General features: G+C 41.9%; 1 protein-coding gene across 1 annotated transcript in view; it reads left to right on the top strand.

The window, feature by feature from the left end:
* The window catches only part of BRSK2 (BR serine/threonine kinase 2), a gene marked incomplete at both ends in the record, with an annotated part of 331,243 nt that overhangs the window by 167,500 nt on the left and 146,721 nt on the right, over positions 1–17,022 (top strand). The window lies entirely within an intron of this gene.

Below are 17,022 nucleotides of genomic sequence, written 5' to 3'. Positions count from 1 at the left end.
GAAAGGCTAAATTCAGCTTGATGGGAAGGAATATAACTGCACCGCAATCAAGAGAATTCCATCAAGCTGTGACCTGCAAATGACACTAACAGGTCTGCATGCAGCATAAAGCACTTTATTGAGGTAACTTTCCTATAAGCACATGGAGCATATACCTTTACACTGCTGTTTCTTATATGTACTTCTGCGTCAACTGTTTTCCAGCACAAGTAAGTATAGCAACCGTACTAGGAGCAGAAGGAAAATGAAGATTAAAGGAATATGCAGTTAGTGAATGTTATGCATACAATGTAAGTTTATTTTTTTCAGGGAAGGCTTCTTAAAGTTTATATTTAATTGTAATGTGTTCAGACTTACCTTTCTGGAATTTCATTGAAGTGTTCCTTTCCTGCAGTACTGTGGATTCAAACAGTCTTCTAATATAGACCTAAAGTTAGAAAGTCAAATAGGTAAGAAAACTACAACTTTAAAGGGAGATTCAGTGGATGAATGGAATACAACAAAAGCAAAGTGTGTAAATGGTAAAATCTGAATGAGAATCTAAACACGTTGAATATTTTCCAGAGTAACATAGTAGGAATATTTTTAAAAAACATGAGCATTTTGTTTGCCGAGAGACATTGTCTGGTATCTGTGTAAAACATTTTATTTACCTCATTGATTTTCAGAGTAGGAGGCAAATCACTTAGCATAGCAAAGTGATCTCTCTGCTTTAGTTGTGTTGCATTACCTCGGTTGTAGTATGAAATCTGAGTAGCGAAACGGTGTGTTAGGCCCTTGTTTACGCAGCCGCATGCTGAAGCATGCCATATTTTCTGTAAGATTGCAGAGCATCCTTCTCAGGAGGAAACCACATGTTGTATCGTCATTCTCATTTTCAGACCATTCTTGGTGAGATCGTGTCTTTCAAGGATTCTGTTCTCTGTGCTCAGGAGGTTGGAACAACAGATGGGATTGAAGTGGTTTGCCCAGTTCTTGCATAAACTCAGTAACCAGATGTCTTTTCAGGAATGCCCTGTGTCTGATGGTCACAGGCAGGGCCTGAGACTTCTAAGTGAATTCGGAATTGACTGTACTGTTAGCCAGCTTAATCCAGCCTGACCATAGGGGAAAAAGGCTTGCAGCTTTCAGCAGTCCCAGTGTGACCATTGCCAAGCATCCAGCTGACAGCTTGCTGCGTGGAATCAGCAGCCACAGGGAAATAGCCAACAGTGAAGCCAAGTCATGGCGGTGTGGTGGCATTCCTACTTCGCAAATCTTCCCACTAGCTTATCAGTTCCAGTGACTCTCTTTGCCAGTGGGCTGCACAGGACAGTCCCTGGAGCCAAATGATTCAAAGCCACAGCTACTCTCCCAAGCCAGGCCCAGACTGATGGATTTTACTTTAATCCATCCTTGGACAGAAAAACTGGATCTGACAAATACGCACACCTGCCGCATGAAGCTGTAACACTGCAGTGCTGTGGCCATTTATCCTAGAGCATAAGGAAGAAGTCTGCTCGCGGTCCTTTCAGCATCTAAAATGACAGGCACAGGCATATACAGCAGGCTGCTTTCTCTGCCATCATTATTCTGTTTTGACTTGCTTCTTACAGCCTTCGTTTCTGCAGTGTTTTTGCAGCGTTTTATTCTGTACATTCAGGGAACTGTCCCTTCTTTCTACAGCTGCTCTTCGCCTGAGCTGTGCAGAATTGAGAGGCATTTGGTAAAGTGCCTTCTAATCATAACGTCGTAGTATCGATATTTCTGGAGAGAAGAATTTGGAATTGAAGCAGCTGGTCTCAATTAGCAGAACTGCTGCTATGGAGATGATACACGGGCAAGCACGATGCAGAGCAAGCTGCAGTAAATGTATCACCCAAGCGCTTGCTGCTCTGTCAAAGGACAGGGCTGCTCGATGCACAGGCGAGCCTTTTGCTTTGTCATGCCCTTGTTCGCTGAACACAGGCTTGGGGAGGAGTATTCCTTTCCCAGCTCCAGCTTGGGACTGTTTGGGAGCCTGGGCAAAGCTACAAATGTAATTTCACTGATGAGGGTAAAAGGGCTGGTTCTGTTCTCGCTCCTGCGTTCACACAACTGGTAAAAGCATCAGCTGGGTTTCTTCAGCCACACTGTGGTAAACCCCACTGATGTGGAGACCTGCCTCCCATGGTACCTCTAGCTTGCTCTAGCACAAATCGGCAGAAAGATTTCAGAAAGGAGTGTGTTATAGGGAGCATCTTGAGATTGAAATAGGGTTCCTTAATTTCCCTGAATTGCTACTGGATCGCTGAGAATACAACAGCTGAATGTGTCCGTAAAGCAGTAAGCTTCCCTGGACAGGCAGGTTCACTGTTGATGGTTGCATTTTCAGTACCAACACAAGCGTTTAGAGTTTATGACTTCAGAATATAAAGGTTAAAGCAAATCTTTCCTCTGTTGTGGCAAAAGCTTGTTTGGAAACATTGAGGTGTCTCATGAGACATACTCAGAAGAGTCCTTTCCTCTTTACCACCTCACCAGTTCTCTTCCACTCCCTCCTTCCAAAGAATAAACGACATAAAAGCTATTCTTTTTGTGTTCATCAGACAAAATACTCTTTGGACAGAGTGGAAGTAGAAGCAATGGGAGCATAAAGGGTGAAGAGTGAGAAGGGGACAGCTGGCCTTGGACTAATTACTTGAACACGCAGGCATCCTGAGAAAGCCACAGATGCCCCAGGCTTGATGACTGGAGCCCAGAGCTCCGTCTGTATGTGTGCTTTGTGTGTATGTGCCTTTGGTTTGTTCTGACCAAGTCCTCCAGTGCTAGCCTTGAAGAGAGACAGGCATTTCCAGGGTGGGCGATGGGAAGAGACACAGTCCCTTCCACATTTCTCTTGCGGAGCTCGATTGAAACATGAGTGGTGGGTTTGAGGGAGGTTGGTTGGTTGTTTTAGTGCTTGTGGTGCTAATGAGCTCTGCTTCCAAAAAACTCTACAAATGTGTAGTGTGTGTTCTTAAGTAGGGAGGATCATGCAGTGATTACTATCAGAGATCACCGATTGCCTGAAATAATTGAGTGGAGGGATAGGTAGCAGGATTGAGTGTCAGCCTCTTGGAGCTGCCAAGATAACAACGTATGAAAGTGTAAATAGGCACTGCTTTGCATGGTCTTTTCGTCATCCATTGCTTCTTCCTGAGCTGCTATTTCAATAGCTACTGATTTCTTTACTACCTTGTCCTACTTTGAGTCTTTCCTTCCTTCTCCATCAGTTGTTATTTTGCCTCTTTTTAACCTCTTTCATTCTTCTTTTCTCCCCCACTTTGTGTCTTCTTCCTTTTTTTCTCTATCTTCTCCCCTTTTGATAGAGAAAGTCATGTAATAACTCATCGTTTTGTTGCAAAAGCTGCTGAAATGCAGCAAGTCTGGTTAAGGTGCCTGTTCTTCATGGAAAAAGTTTAGAAGTTGGCCACAATTCAGAAAGTATCTGAGAGAATAAGTAAACAATCAGAGCTCATGTTTTATGAGAGACTCAAGGGACTCAATCTACCTAGTTCATTAAAGAGAAGGTTAAGACATAACTTAATCACGATCTGTAAATACTGATATGGAGGACAGGCATTTGATAATAGAGGATATCACAGTCTTGGGGACAGAAGCTTATTGGAAACTAATAGTTGTAAACTGTAGGTAGACAAATTAAATGTAGAAATATTACGCCTATTTGACCACCGGATGAAGTTACTAATTGGAACAAGCCACAGAAACCTCTGTTGAGGTTTTCCCCTGAAAGACTATTAAAATTAATCTTAAACTGCTGTGTGTTTTTCTAAAACCTAGCTCTTAGTTCAGCTTCAGCTGCTGGACTTGTAGCAGGAAGTAGCTGAAGATGGTTTCCTCATCCGTGCTACGCATTAGCTCTGACTAGATTAACACAACAGCCTCTCTTAAAATCCATGGAGCTGTGAATTTCTAATCATACACTTGAAATCTGTAACAAGTCACTTATCTCTGTCTGGAGCATAAACAGAGGCGCTTGTGCGAGGTGTCTGCAGTAGCAGAAATTTAGGCTCCCCCAAGTGAAGTAAAAGAAGGGAGCATTTGAGAGCAGCATCTTCGCTTTGGAATACCTCATTTTCAGACTTTTCAAACAAAAGACTGTGATATTGGCTGACCTAGCTGTCCTCAGCTGCTGACTGGAGGCCTGATCTGCAGAAATCATTACCAGAATATCAGAACAGTGTCAGGGAGAAGCTAAATCCGAGACAGAGACAGAAAGTGACTGAATAATGTTCAAATTCAGCTTTGACCATAACAAGCACAGTTTCCCTGACATTAGCGAAGCCAAACTCACCAATGCCAAACCTGAATTTCACCAGATCAGAATTTTTTCTTAATGTATTCAGTAGTAGACTAATTGTTTTCCAGCTGCAGTATTTAGGAGTTTTACTGCTGATTGCAGTGGAAATGGTGTTCAGCTGCTGCTGAATCCCACTGAATACCCCTACCATTGGGTACAAATGAACAAAGAAACGACACTGTATGATTTTACCAGTGAAATGTATTTAGATCAGTCTAGAATACTGGCACACAAGATTTTGGAGGTGGTCATATTAAAAATAGCAAATAGGAGGGAAAGTATTTCCCTTTATTAAACAGAAGTCCTAAAGAAAAGGTTTTAAAGCATTTATTAAACTTTCCAGAACTCCCTGATTAACAAACACTGTGCTAACTTGCTGGTATGCATCTATTATTCTTCTGAGTGATTGGCATGCTGCTGTGAGAGGAGAATAACTCAGAGGACCTTGTATTCATGGCAAAAAAGAGATGAAAGGATAAAGGAAATCAAATCTCCCCCAAACATGTATGTACTCTCTGATACATGTATTTTTAGTTGCTGTTGACCATGCAGGTTGCAATGCACACAAGAGTGTGTTCACACTTACACGGAATGTCCCTTGCACATTTGCTGCGTGTGCGTGTTAAAAACACATACTCACCCTTATCTTTAACCTGGAGAGTTACCACATGCTTGTCTCCTTTTAGCACTGGAAGACAGCAGATTAGAAGTGTCTGCATGTCTGTGTGTGTGTTTGACAGTGTATAGGTGGTGAACAAACTGCAGGAATGATTGGCACTCATCAAAGAACCTGAGTGCACAAACATACTCACCCCCCACCTCTATGACCCTAGTTCGTATTCCAGTAGCAACCCAGTCAGCACAGCACAGCTTCATGTGTGCGAGTCTCTCTTCTGAGTTCAAAGAGATAAAAAAGCACCTTGCAATATGAAAAACACGGGGAAAATAAAAGGGGCTTTTTTTTTTTTCCCTGGCTCCCTTCTGCTATAGGGAGTTTGGGAGTAGGGATCTGTTACTGAATGTATAATGCAGAGTGTTTTGTTTTAAACTGGAGCTGGTGGGGAGCATTGAAAGCCTGTTCATTTGTCATCTGTTTGAGCATTTAAAGAAGTTGGGTAATTGTATTTTCCTTCAGAGAAGAATCACTCCCCGCCTCCACTTTCCACCACACCCACAAGGAACACAGTTTGAGGTATTCTTAAAGAAGGAAATTAAACAGGAATCACGAGCACATGATGTACCTGTCAGAGGAACAAACCTGTCAAGTGTGCACCGTACCTTTTGCTTTCTAAAGTTAGTATACTCAGTTAAGGCATTTGGGCAAGCTATAAAAATAATTGTCCCTATTTTTTCCACCCTACTTTTAATTCCGCAGGCTTGTATTATAGCACTCTGGCTCAAACATCTATTGTACCAAACATGTTCTACCCACAGCCCTGTGTTTGCAAACACATAGACACAGACAGTTTACCATTCTCATGTGCTGCCTTGGTCATGCAGCAATAAATGTCCCTCATGACCCCTGGCTAGAGCTAGTTGAAGTCAAAGAATGCTTTTTCCATTCATTTCACTTGATCATAACCATAATGCCTGGATAGGGAAGTAACTGCTCCCAGAGATGAGATGTCTAAATGCGCTCTGCCATCTAGTCCTCATCCACCTGTGAAGCTGGTATCATTAAGTAGTGTGTAAAAACCCTTTCTGTTCGGCTTTCTCTTTATCTGTTTCCACTGTAATCGTGCCATGCTTGCTTTTCGGGTGAGACAGACCATAGTTTGACTTCACGTTGCTTAGTCTACAGAAGCTTCTAGGAATTCTCCTCTTCCTTTGCCAAAGCTTAGTTTTATCAAAAGATGCTGATTCACTAAAACGTTTTCTCTGAAATCATTTGGCTCAGTGAACTCCCGATATATCAAAGACTAGGTTTCTTCTGAACTCTCTCTGAATTCGTGGCAGGCTGTTAGGGAGTCCTGCTTGCCATCTCCAAAGCAGAAACCCTGAAAATCCTGCCTCTGCAGGGACTCCCACCATCTCTGAGCCCTAGGTTATCAAGCCAAGACATAGGAATTCTTGAGACAGGCTCCAAGAGTCCACAGCTATAGGGCAGACCCAGCATCTCCAGCTAGAGAGGTGTGGCCCTACGAAGCGTCAATACATGGGGGAGTGACAGAAAGCACCAGGATCCTCAGCTGTTGTCAGGCTTGATGCTCAGTTTCCTGCAAAGGACAACTAGCAGGAGATACCCTGAAAGGCAAGGGGAACCCCAGGTGAAGGTTAGCTTCCAGGCTCAGTCTTGTAGAATTGCGATGCGGAGTGTGAAAATCTTGAGACTGGCATCCAGAGTTTGTAACCCCTCGTCAGATCCCATAGTATTTCCAGAATTTCTGGCTGGCCGGACACACAATTGATCTGGGAACCTGAATATTTGGACTCCTCCGGCCTGGGTGGTCTTTCTAGCAGGGCCACCCAGAGCTGTAGTCTCTGTTAACTCCAGATGTGAACCGTGGGTCTGGCGAGATTGTTTTTTTCAAGCTGGAGCTGCAGGCTGTTTGCTACATTCAAACTTTCTTTTTTTTTCCTGTCTCACCGAAGGTTGATGGAAAATGCTAAAAAGCATTGGATTTTGATCTGACTTAAGCTAAACCCCCTTTTAATTGACTTTTTCTACCAGCACTTCAACCAGCTCTGTTCTGTGGTTAATTAATCAGTCTGAAGGGGTGCAGGATGAAACTTATCCCAGTCTGCAGAGAGTAGAGGAAGCCACAGGAGAGTGGGTTCTGGTTGAGCCTAGGTAGAATTGGCCACATTTACAGATAGGAAATGCATTTTAGATTATGGATAAAATCATTTCCCAAGTCTTTTAAGCAAAAAAGGAGTTGGGTTGGCAAGTTTTCTGACCTGAACTACAGAGAGATTTTTAAGTTATACAGCTCTTTATAAAAAAATAATTTTCTTTGCTCATACAGTTTCTTCCTGGACTGAGAGCAAAACTCAGATGCAGTCAGCAGTGTGAAAGCAATATTGAGTCATTTGAAACCCCTATCTATAAGCACCAGAGCAACAGTATAGGATTTTTTAAATTATTCCTCACCCATGCTGGAATTGAATGAGCGTGCATTGTGCCAGAATGTATTCTGGGGTTTTTAGAGACTGTTATATCCTGTTTTCGTGATTTTACCATGCCAGTGTTTGTTCAGTGTCATTGCAAAAAGCTGTAAACAGTTTAGGAGGACAAAGATGGTGGAATATCGGGGCCACAACACAGCATGTGCTTTGCAGGGTGATTTCATTAAGGACCAAGGGTAGCTTGGAAAGTGTGGTTTAAGCTGTTGTATATTTTCTTTTCGATCTTAAACTCTTTTTTTTTTTTTTCCCTGGGTTGCAAAGAATAGACTTCTGACTCCATTTTACATCGTTTTTTATTTCACATTCCAGCATCTTGTCTGGAAACCTTTTAATTCTTTTTTCTTTGCTCCTGGAAAGAGAACCAGCATTACATCAGAAGACTTCTAGCAGTAATGGGACATCAATCCTTAAGTAGATTGACTGAGACCAGAATTGGCTCAGGTATTTGACTTTCCATCTATCATGTAGAATAAGCACCATAAACATCAATATACTGATCCATCCCAGTTAAGGGATATAGTCCATCCCTGTATATAGCAGGTAAGCCATTTGAGCAAAGACTTTGTTCAAAAGTTGTCTTAAAGTTTTGCTGAAACAACTGGGTGGTGCCTTGTACACCAGAAGTACCTTTCTGTTCAGAAGCATTTCTTAGCCTCATATAGCTTACAAGTTTCCCAGCTCAGACAAAACGTGTCACCTAATGGATATTTAACTAGTACAACTGAGAGCCAAGGGCTGGCATTGCACTCTCAGCTAGGGGATGTGGGCTCTTTTTGTTTGTTTTGCATTCCTCTATCCAACATGAACATTTTGCTGATCATTTGTTAAGCGTAAACCAGGCCTCACTCTATCCCTGCAGTTTGTGCTATTAAGTAGTTGGCACAAATTTAGGAAAAATCTGGGAAGGCTCAATCCCAGTACAATTATCCGTTAGTTCCAAAGCTGTCAGGTGGAGCCGGATACAATATGCTGTGGGTTTGCTTTGCTGCTGTTAGAGCATGTTGATCTGTGTAGTGGTATGTTTTTAGGTGTTTGGGCATCTCCTCTTTTACCAGGTGCTATCTTTGAACTCGCTGCCTTGCCTCCTGGCATCCTGAGATGCCAAATCCATGGTTAGCATGTATTTAATATGCTTGTCTATTCATGAAGAGCAAACCCATACTAGTAAACCTCTGTTTGTATTCCCCTCCTGTCCTCCCAGGGATCACAGAATCACAGAATCACAGAATTATCAGAGTTGGAAGGGACCTCTAGAGATCATCTAGTCCAACTCTCCTGCTAAAGCAGGATTGCCTAGAGCACATTACTCAGGACTGCATCCAGGCGGGTCTTGAAAATCTCCAGGGAAGGGGACTCCACAACCTCCCTGGGCAGCCTGTTCCAGTGCTCTGATGCACGCAGCACACCTAAAGGAGACTCCAGAGTTTTAGTTCAAAATGGTGTTTCTTGTCCGACTCCAAGAGAATCTTCCAGGTGCGCTAATACTAAGAGAGCTCAAGCCCATGCTCTAGTGGTCCAGCTACCATGTCAGCAGCAAAATTGCAGTCATGGCGTGGTTGCTTTTGTTTCGATGTGGGAGAAGCAATCACTGCTTTGTCAGAACACCTGGCATTCTTGAACCTTGCGGTGTAATTTAATATGGCATGCTCTGCAGCTGCATGGGGAGGCAACAGCAATGGCTTTGTGCTGTGAGGGATAATGGAGATGTTACCTTAATTCTCTACAAACCATAGGGAAGGAGAGATTGAGTTTAATCTTGAACTTCTGCATCTGTTGCAGTCTCTCAGTGTGTAACGATTGCTCAGTAACATCTCTATTACATTATCAGGCATTGCCCCTGGTGGAAAGAGAGACTTTTGAAAGTGGCAAGAAATTCTGGGGTGCAGGCTGGCTTTTTCAAGAATGCACGGTGAAAACTCAGGCAGGCGACTTCCCTTCTGGAAATTTGGGACCGATGCTTTAGATTATGCTAAAATTAACACATTCAAAGTCTTGTTTGAGAACATTTTGGTAAGGCAGGGGCGAACAGCTGTCAACACTTAAGAAGGATCTGGCCTAAGAAACATGATCAATCGCTTGCAGCTCTCACAGGTACCTCCTCTTCTGTACATTCAGTAGGAAAGTGATGAGGAAATGTCACTGGTGCAAGGTGTAACACAACAGAGCGCAGCTCTGTAGGGTTTTTTCTATTTTTAGGTTTCCTGTTGCTCCAGGACACAGAAACTTGCTTTATCATCTGTATCCCTCAGATGCAGGCCTAACTGCAGGAAATAAATAATAGCACTATGTATAAACAAGACAGCAACACCTAGTTTGCTCTTAAGTCTCTTCATAACGAATGCTCCTGTTTTTTAATGGGGTATGTATTTTATCTTATTCTTCCAGTTCCTAATAGCTTGTACTACCCTTCTGTACAGCTCTATATAACTAAGTAACCAAGGCTAGAAGATCTGAAATTAAGAAGAATCACTAGAATATGCAAAAGCTGTCATAACAAACGTACCAGGAGGTACGTACCAGGATTATGTTACTAGTTTTCTCCATTGTACCTGAAGCAGATTTTCAACAGTCACGATACCCAAGTTGTTCTGTAAGAATTGCGAACACATTACATTTTATGGTGTTCTGGAAGTTCAGTCACACTGTCTGTGAGAAACCTGTCACTGTGGATCCTTGTAATAGGCTGGAATTTACTGTTGCTCTGTGAGCAAAAATCTGGTGTATGTGTCTAGATCCACATGTGTGGAGATGGTCCAGCAGAAAGAACTTTCTGTCAATAGAGGCAGAATAATTTCCCCCAGCTGTGAAATACTTTAACGTAAAGTTATTTTTTAGAGATTTTTCGTCTTATATTTCCTTCCTAATACCCTGAAATAAATCCCCTCAGTCTAATGTTCTTATCACTTTTCTTTGATGAATTTCCTCTCTTCACTCCTGCTCCCTCAGCTGTCCCTGAATTTCCTTCCTAAATCCCTTCTGTCCTTTGCTAACCTCCTGTTGTCCCTCACCGTCCACAGCAGCACTTTCAAGGCAGAAGGGAAAGACACACACAGTAAGAGAGTGCATATTATCCTCTAGGTATTACGGATTCATTTTATCCTCATTTCCACCTCTTAAATCAATCCGTGATTTATCAAATCCAGAAAATAATAACATTTACTTAAGAACAAATGGGTAAGATCATTGGGCACAGGACAGAGTGGCACACAGCTGTTCTCACAGTCATCTGGGGTCAGGTTTTCACTTCTTTTTCATATAGTGGTGTAAGCTGTAAGTTTAGCAGCCACGGAGGAACTTGGATTAGGAAGTAGTCTTTTGGGGATACCTAAGAGTTCCAAAGGCTTTCTGGGCAGCAGTGCAGCACAAATTATAGATTTGATTGCTCTGTAGTACCCAAACATCCCCAATAGAAGAGACAAGGCATCTGGGCCCTGCCCAGTAGTAGAGTAAAAAGATGTATTTCACAGGGACTGACATGGAAGTCCAGCACCAGGTAGAAACATATCTAAATACTGCCTATAACAGTAAAAAAAAAAAAAAAAAAAAAAAAAACCAAAAAAAAACACAACAACCCAAAACGCAGAGATCTGTTAAGCTTAAAGCCTTCATTTTTGAGAGAAAAGGTGTCCTTGCCCTCCTGCACAGCTGAGCAAGGACGATAGGGGTGAGAACGCTTTTAGGTAAAAACACTGCTGAAAACTGCTTTACTTCGTGTTGAGGAGAGAGCAGTACTGATTACCACTGACTGAGGACATAGTATCTGCTCAGTGCTAGGTAACAGCCGCTTCCTGCTTGTGTATCAAGAGGGCATATAGTTTATTGAGCCATCCTGACACCTGGCAACCTGTCACCTATTTTTTGGCAGATACCAATGATTCAATGTCTTTCTGCATCCATTTGGCTGCAGACGCATCACAATACAAATTGAACCAGCGTTCGGGCTCTCAAATGTCAAGACTGGAGCTGATGACATACTGCTTGAGGAAAAAAGGAGATATCAAGGACGAAGAAATCTAAGATAGCAGGATTTTTACAGGGTGTAGGAGTGAAATATTGGACAAATGTGTAGAATCATAGAAATAAGGGTTGGAAGGGACCTCTGAGGGTTTACGCGGTACATCCTCCACTCAGACGAGGACTGCTGTTTACTTGGGTCAGCCATGGCTTTGTCTCGCTTTGTTTTGAAAACCTTAAGGGATTGAGATTTGTCAGCCTCTCTGGACAGCCTGTTACAGTGCTACATTACACTCCTAGTGATTTAATTCGTCCCTAATGTCTAACCTGAACCCCAGCGCAGATATGAGGAGAGAGATTTGCCAGCTCTCGTGGCTGTTGTGTTCAGTAATGAATAAACTTGTGTCAGTCATCAAATAAGGACTTAGAACAATTAAAACAAATTCTGTAGGAGTTGGAAGAAAAACTTAATGCCCCAGAGAACTGCGGAGACAGTACTGATTGCTGCAGCCTCATGGTAGGAACAACCAATCAATGAAATTAAGAGCTGTGTCAGGGAAATTTAGTATAAAAAGGGGCAGCAGAAGCAAAATTGATGAGTAAAACTGAGAATCAACAGACTAGCATACAAAGAATGGGGATCTCAGCAGGTGAAAATAAACATTACAGGAGTAGCATGAAGAGGGTTTAGGACTGGTTTAAAGGCTGCTTTACTGAGAGGACTCTGAGGCTTAAGGAGCCTAAAGGAACTCATGGTAATGATTGCATCTCGTTTGTGGTTTGAGTACCAACAAGAGAGCAACCACATTAGTAGGCAAAGGAGGAATGCTTTCTTAGAGCCTACCTGGAGTCTTGAGAGGAGATCTCAGCTATCTGTAGAAGGGAACACTGGAAGTGGGATCATAAATGCACTGGGCTGGAATAAAGGACATGATTACGGAATTTCTGTGAGTTAAGTGTTAGATATAAATCAAATATTAGATATAGATGAAGTTCTGTAACTATAGTTTGAAGAACAACTAGCAGACGATAGATGAAATAATGAACATATTGACATACCTTCACCACACTTCTACAGAGGTCTTAACTATTTCTGACTGTTTCATTTATCACTCTCAGATTGCTGGTTCTCACAGAGGCTTGACCTCCATCCTCTGATATAATCTCTCCAGCTGTCCCTTTCATTACAGTTTCTATTTCTCTTCCACTTATTTTCCAGGTGCATATCCAGTTAGAGATGCTTGGTTTCTCTCCCCTTATTTTTACACATCTTTTGAACAGCAATGCCATTCATATCATCCTTAATTTCTTCCTCCCCATTACTATAACTGTCTACTACTACTGCAAATATATTTTTTTTCTCCTGTTTTGATTCTGGGTCCTCTCTTCAGAATGCCCCACAGCTGTGCTTTACAGCTACTGTAGTTATAACCCCTCTGGCAGTTCTGTATCCTCAGGCTTCAGTTCAACCTTTAGCTGTGCTCTCCTAATACCCGTATGCCTTAAGAGCTGTTCATTTACCTTTTTTTCAAAAGCTTGTGGAACTTAAGCAAAACTAGAGCCTACTTTGTCTGCATTCTTAACCTGAAATAATATGCCACAAATCCTGCCATCATGCCTAATGGTCGGATATCAGCTCTGTGACCTTCACTATGACTGAATACAGAATTTAACATAACCTGGCTTAAAGAAAATGTTGTTAATAGCCAGTCAGGATGTTCAGCTTCTTTATTTGCATATGCAGATAAGAATTTTTGAAGGTACGATGTTTCAACCAGTCTATATCAACAGTTTAAGCATTATTCTTATGATCAGGGCTATGAATACCTAGACCCACAGCACACAATGTCATGGCAGAAATGAGAGATCTGAGCAGAATTGGAGAATTCAGGGCCTGGCAAGAAGGCTAAATCTCGATAGATTTAATGCATATATAGATGTTTAGATATCCTAAGCTTAAAGCCTATACTTAAACCCCTATAGAAATTAAGAAGCCTTTCAGGGTTTTATTGGCCAGACATATTCCCGAGAATATGTTTTAATGAATTAGATTTGTTTATGAGATTCAGGAAGCTAATGACATAGTAGTTGAAAGATCAAGGTTGCTCTTATATGCATCAGAATGTATTGATGCTGGATGGGAATTTTTTAATTGATTTAGTAGACAATTTAGAACAAGTATTTGTTGCCCAGCGAGTAAGTGACATATGATGTGATTCTGCTAACCGTCATGGAAATAACTTTCATTCATTTTCAAGCAAGACTTCTGTGGCTCAGAATGTGTATGGAATATACTGGCCTAAGCTCAGAGTTATCATAAGAGGGTTCTACTCCTGTTGAATTCAGCAGAAGTGCAGCTATTTCCTACAGTTCTGAATTTGGCCCTAGAGTTTTATTTATAGTGTGTCATCCCTGAGATAAAGCTCAGAGGGTCCCTGATCCTCTTGCTATGAGAAATAATTTTTACTCACCCATGGGCATTTTTGCTCCACCCATTATGTGCATTTTCCGAGCCATAACCTCCTTCTCAAACAGATGATTTGATTTTTGTTCGTTTTATTTTTAAGTGATTTCCTGGGGATGGGGGGAGGAGATTTCTGTGCATGCAGAACAACTGTTAAACTGAATCCTTATTATAGTAACATCAAGTGGCTGCTTTAAACTGCTGACCACCCATCTGAGTCATTATGCTAAATGTTCTTTGCTTCTGGGCACCTCCCTCTCTGTGCATGCCACAGTAATGTGAGAAGAAACACAGAGGTTTCTGTGAGATCTTGACGTCTCACCCAAAGCACCAAAGGGCATGGACTGCATGGGTTTGTGAGTTAGTTAGTCTCTTCCCATAGACTTGAATTCACCCGATGGGTCTACTGGTACAGCGCAGTCACAAAAATATATAGGTCAGAAAACCGGAGTAGAAATGGAATAAGTTTTAATCGTTGTTTGTAAATGTGTACATAAACTTCAGAAATTATGCTTTTGAAAAAGCAGTATGCAGTTAGCATGGACAGTACTTTGACTCCCAAAATATACCACAGTATAAAATATACCCAGCGTATTGTACCTGATCTATATAGCTTCAGTTCCTGGGGAGGACGTGTGGCTGCCTCGTGAAAAGCAAACTTTGGAGGTGGCAAAGATCACATTATTTTATCAGAGGGGTTGTTGTCCTTCAGCCCTGCACAGCTGTAAAACCTAAGGCAGCGGGTTTTTCCCCTCTTTGTGTAGGAACCTGCCTTTAATTTCTCTTCACTGTTACATGTCCCAATAAGTCTAGCACTTGCTTTGGGATGTCTACTGGCCATCTGCTATGAGAGATGACTGTATATATGCATACAATGCTTCCGTCAGTGCTGTGTTATTTCATTTTTATTAGGTACAAAATCTGAAAGGACACTACGCAGGTACAGACCCATCAGCTCCTGAATATATTAGGCAACTGTATTAGTGGATTCCCAGCATTTCCAGGGAATTAGCTCCACAGAATAGGTTAGTTGAAAAGTATATTTATCTTCAAATGATAACTAGAAACCCTAGGGGAAAACAGACTTTGTGGCAGCTGTTTTTCTCCCCTTGACTGCTCTGTTTTCACTTTGTACTGTAACTCTTGCCCTCAATTAACCAGTTCCTGATACCTGCCCAGCTTTGCAGAATCAACCACTTAATCATAGACAAAGGCTAAACTTCCTTCTTCCAGAAACAGTTTAGCCTCTGAACCTCATGCTCTGTGTGTCTTTCTCTTCCCATGCTTTTGCATTTCCCCAGTCCTGCAATCAAGCTTGTCTTAAGTATCTGCAAGTGCACTGCATTTCTTTTCTTTATTATTCCCTGCGATGATGAAATAGCATTAGTGGAAAATGGGGCCAGTTTTCTGTTTGCATGTTAGGACTGCGGCATTATAAACTGTTTGTTACTTCAGAAAACTTGGAGCTGCTGGTGGGAAGACCATACCCGTTTCAGGTTTGAAGCAGGAGGAGACTGCTTTTTGCCTTGATTTTGGAGAGCAAGATGCCAGGCAAGTTGAAATGGCTTTGTTACAGTGTTCATATCTCCATGAGAAACAGGAAGAATCTGTTCCCCGTCTCACCCTGGGCTCTGGTTATAGTCTGATAGCACAACCACAGCTAATTTCCATTATTCTCCTTTTCATTCTCCTTCCATTACAAGTTGAACAAATGGTATGCTTAATTGACAGACTGTTTCATCGTTTCCTGCTAGCCTCACTCTTCTTTTGTGCAAATAACATATCAGACTTTCCAAGTAGTTCTTCATGTCACAACAATGTCAGAAATACTGTGAGTGACTAATTGGGCTACCAGAAGCCTTTTTTCCTTCTTGGGCTTCATGCGGCAGTCCCATCTCAGCTAAGACTCATGGTGTTGTAGAAAACTATGCTCTTCCGCGGTGTCATTACCATTCATTTACCTGTAGTGAATTTTCTTTAATTTGTTGCTTACCCTCCTCATTTACTAACCTCAGACTGGTCCCTTCTTCCATTCTGTTGTATCCCAGAGCTCTGTTTCTGCATGGTGTTAAGTAGCTTGGGAAGTCTCTGCTGTGGATGTGTTCAGCAGAAGCCGGTCAGCAGCTGAGTAACTGCAGGTTGCATAACTTGCATTCTGGCCCAATATAGCTTTTCATACGAAAAATAAACAAAGCAGATGCCAAACCAGGTGGTTGTGTTTTTTTTTATTGGCAGAGCTTCCCACTACGCTTTATGTTATTGTAGGAGAGTACTTTTTGTTTCAGTGGAGTCCTGAGCTTGAGCTGGAGAAGAAGCAATACCCTAGGCTGCTGTGAGACATCAGCCCAGCACTTTAGAGACCTCAGAGCTCTTACCTCTCAGATACCTTCTGCCTTTTTGCTGATCCTGAAACATGCCGAGATGGGACTCCAGGAGTTTCAGCCAGAATCATGTAGATACAAGGGCAGTATCCCAAGTGTTAAGAACTGTTCTCCTCATGCTCTTCTAGCATTTTTGGTAAAGCTCTTGCAATAAAGAGCCAGCAAAGAGTTAGCTTGGTGGAAGTATATTATAACCAGTGATGCCTTTTCCTCCTTTTCTGTACTGATGTGGGGTTGTATGCTTTCCTATCCCTCAGCTGCTTTGGGGGTCTTGAAAACTAGAGTAAGCGTACTTTGCTGAAATGAGAATAGGCTTGCTGCTGATGTATAGCGATTCATCAAAGCAGTGCAGACCAGCTTTCCTATTCATATTCTCCTGTTGTGTATGAATTTCAGACACAGGGCTCAATAAAGCTCTTATTTATGTACATTGTTCATAGAGCTTGCTATTTGATTTAGGCATCTCCCAGTCATCTCATCTGCAATATAGGCTCTACTTTGCAGAGTTTAGCACTATAGCTAGAAGGCAACATATCTCCAGAAAGAGCTTGCCTTTGACCTTGAATGTTCTTGCAGTTGTTAAATGCTTGTGCAGGTTTCCTGAGGAGCTGGAAGAGCCAGTTTTGCAGTATGACTCTGATTCTAAGTTTTTCTATAAAAACCAATAGTATTTTAGGTTTTCCTGTTTTTTTTTTTTTTTTCTATTCCTGGCTTGCAGATCAAATATGTCCAAGCTTGCAAGTGAGAAAAAGGTTTTTCTAATTGCTAGTTTCAGA

This window comes from Vanellus vanellus, assembly GCF_965231255.1.
Source record: "Vanellus vanellus genome assembly, chromosome: 6".
NCBI lineage: Eukaryota > Metazoa > Chordata > Aves > Charadriiformes > Charadriidae > Vanellus > Vanellus vanellus.
This window is presented reverse-complemented; position numbering and strand designations above follow the sequence as displayed.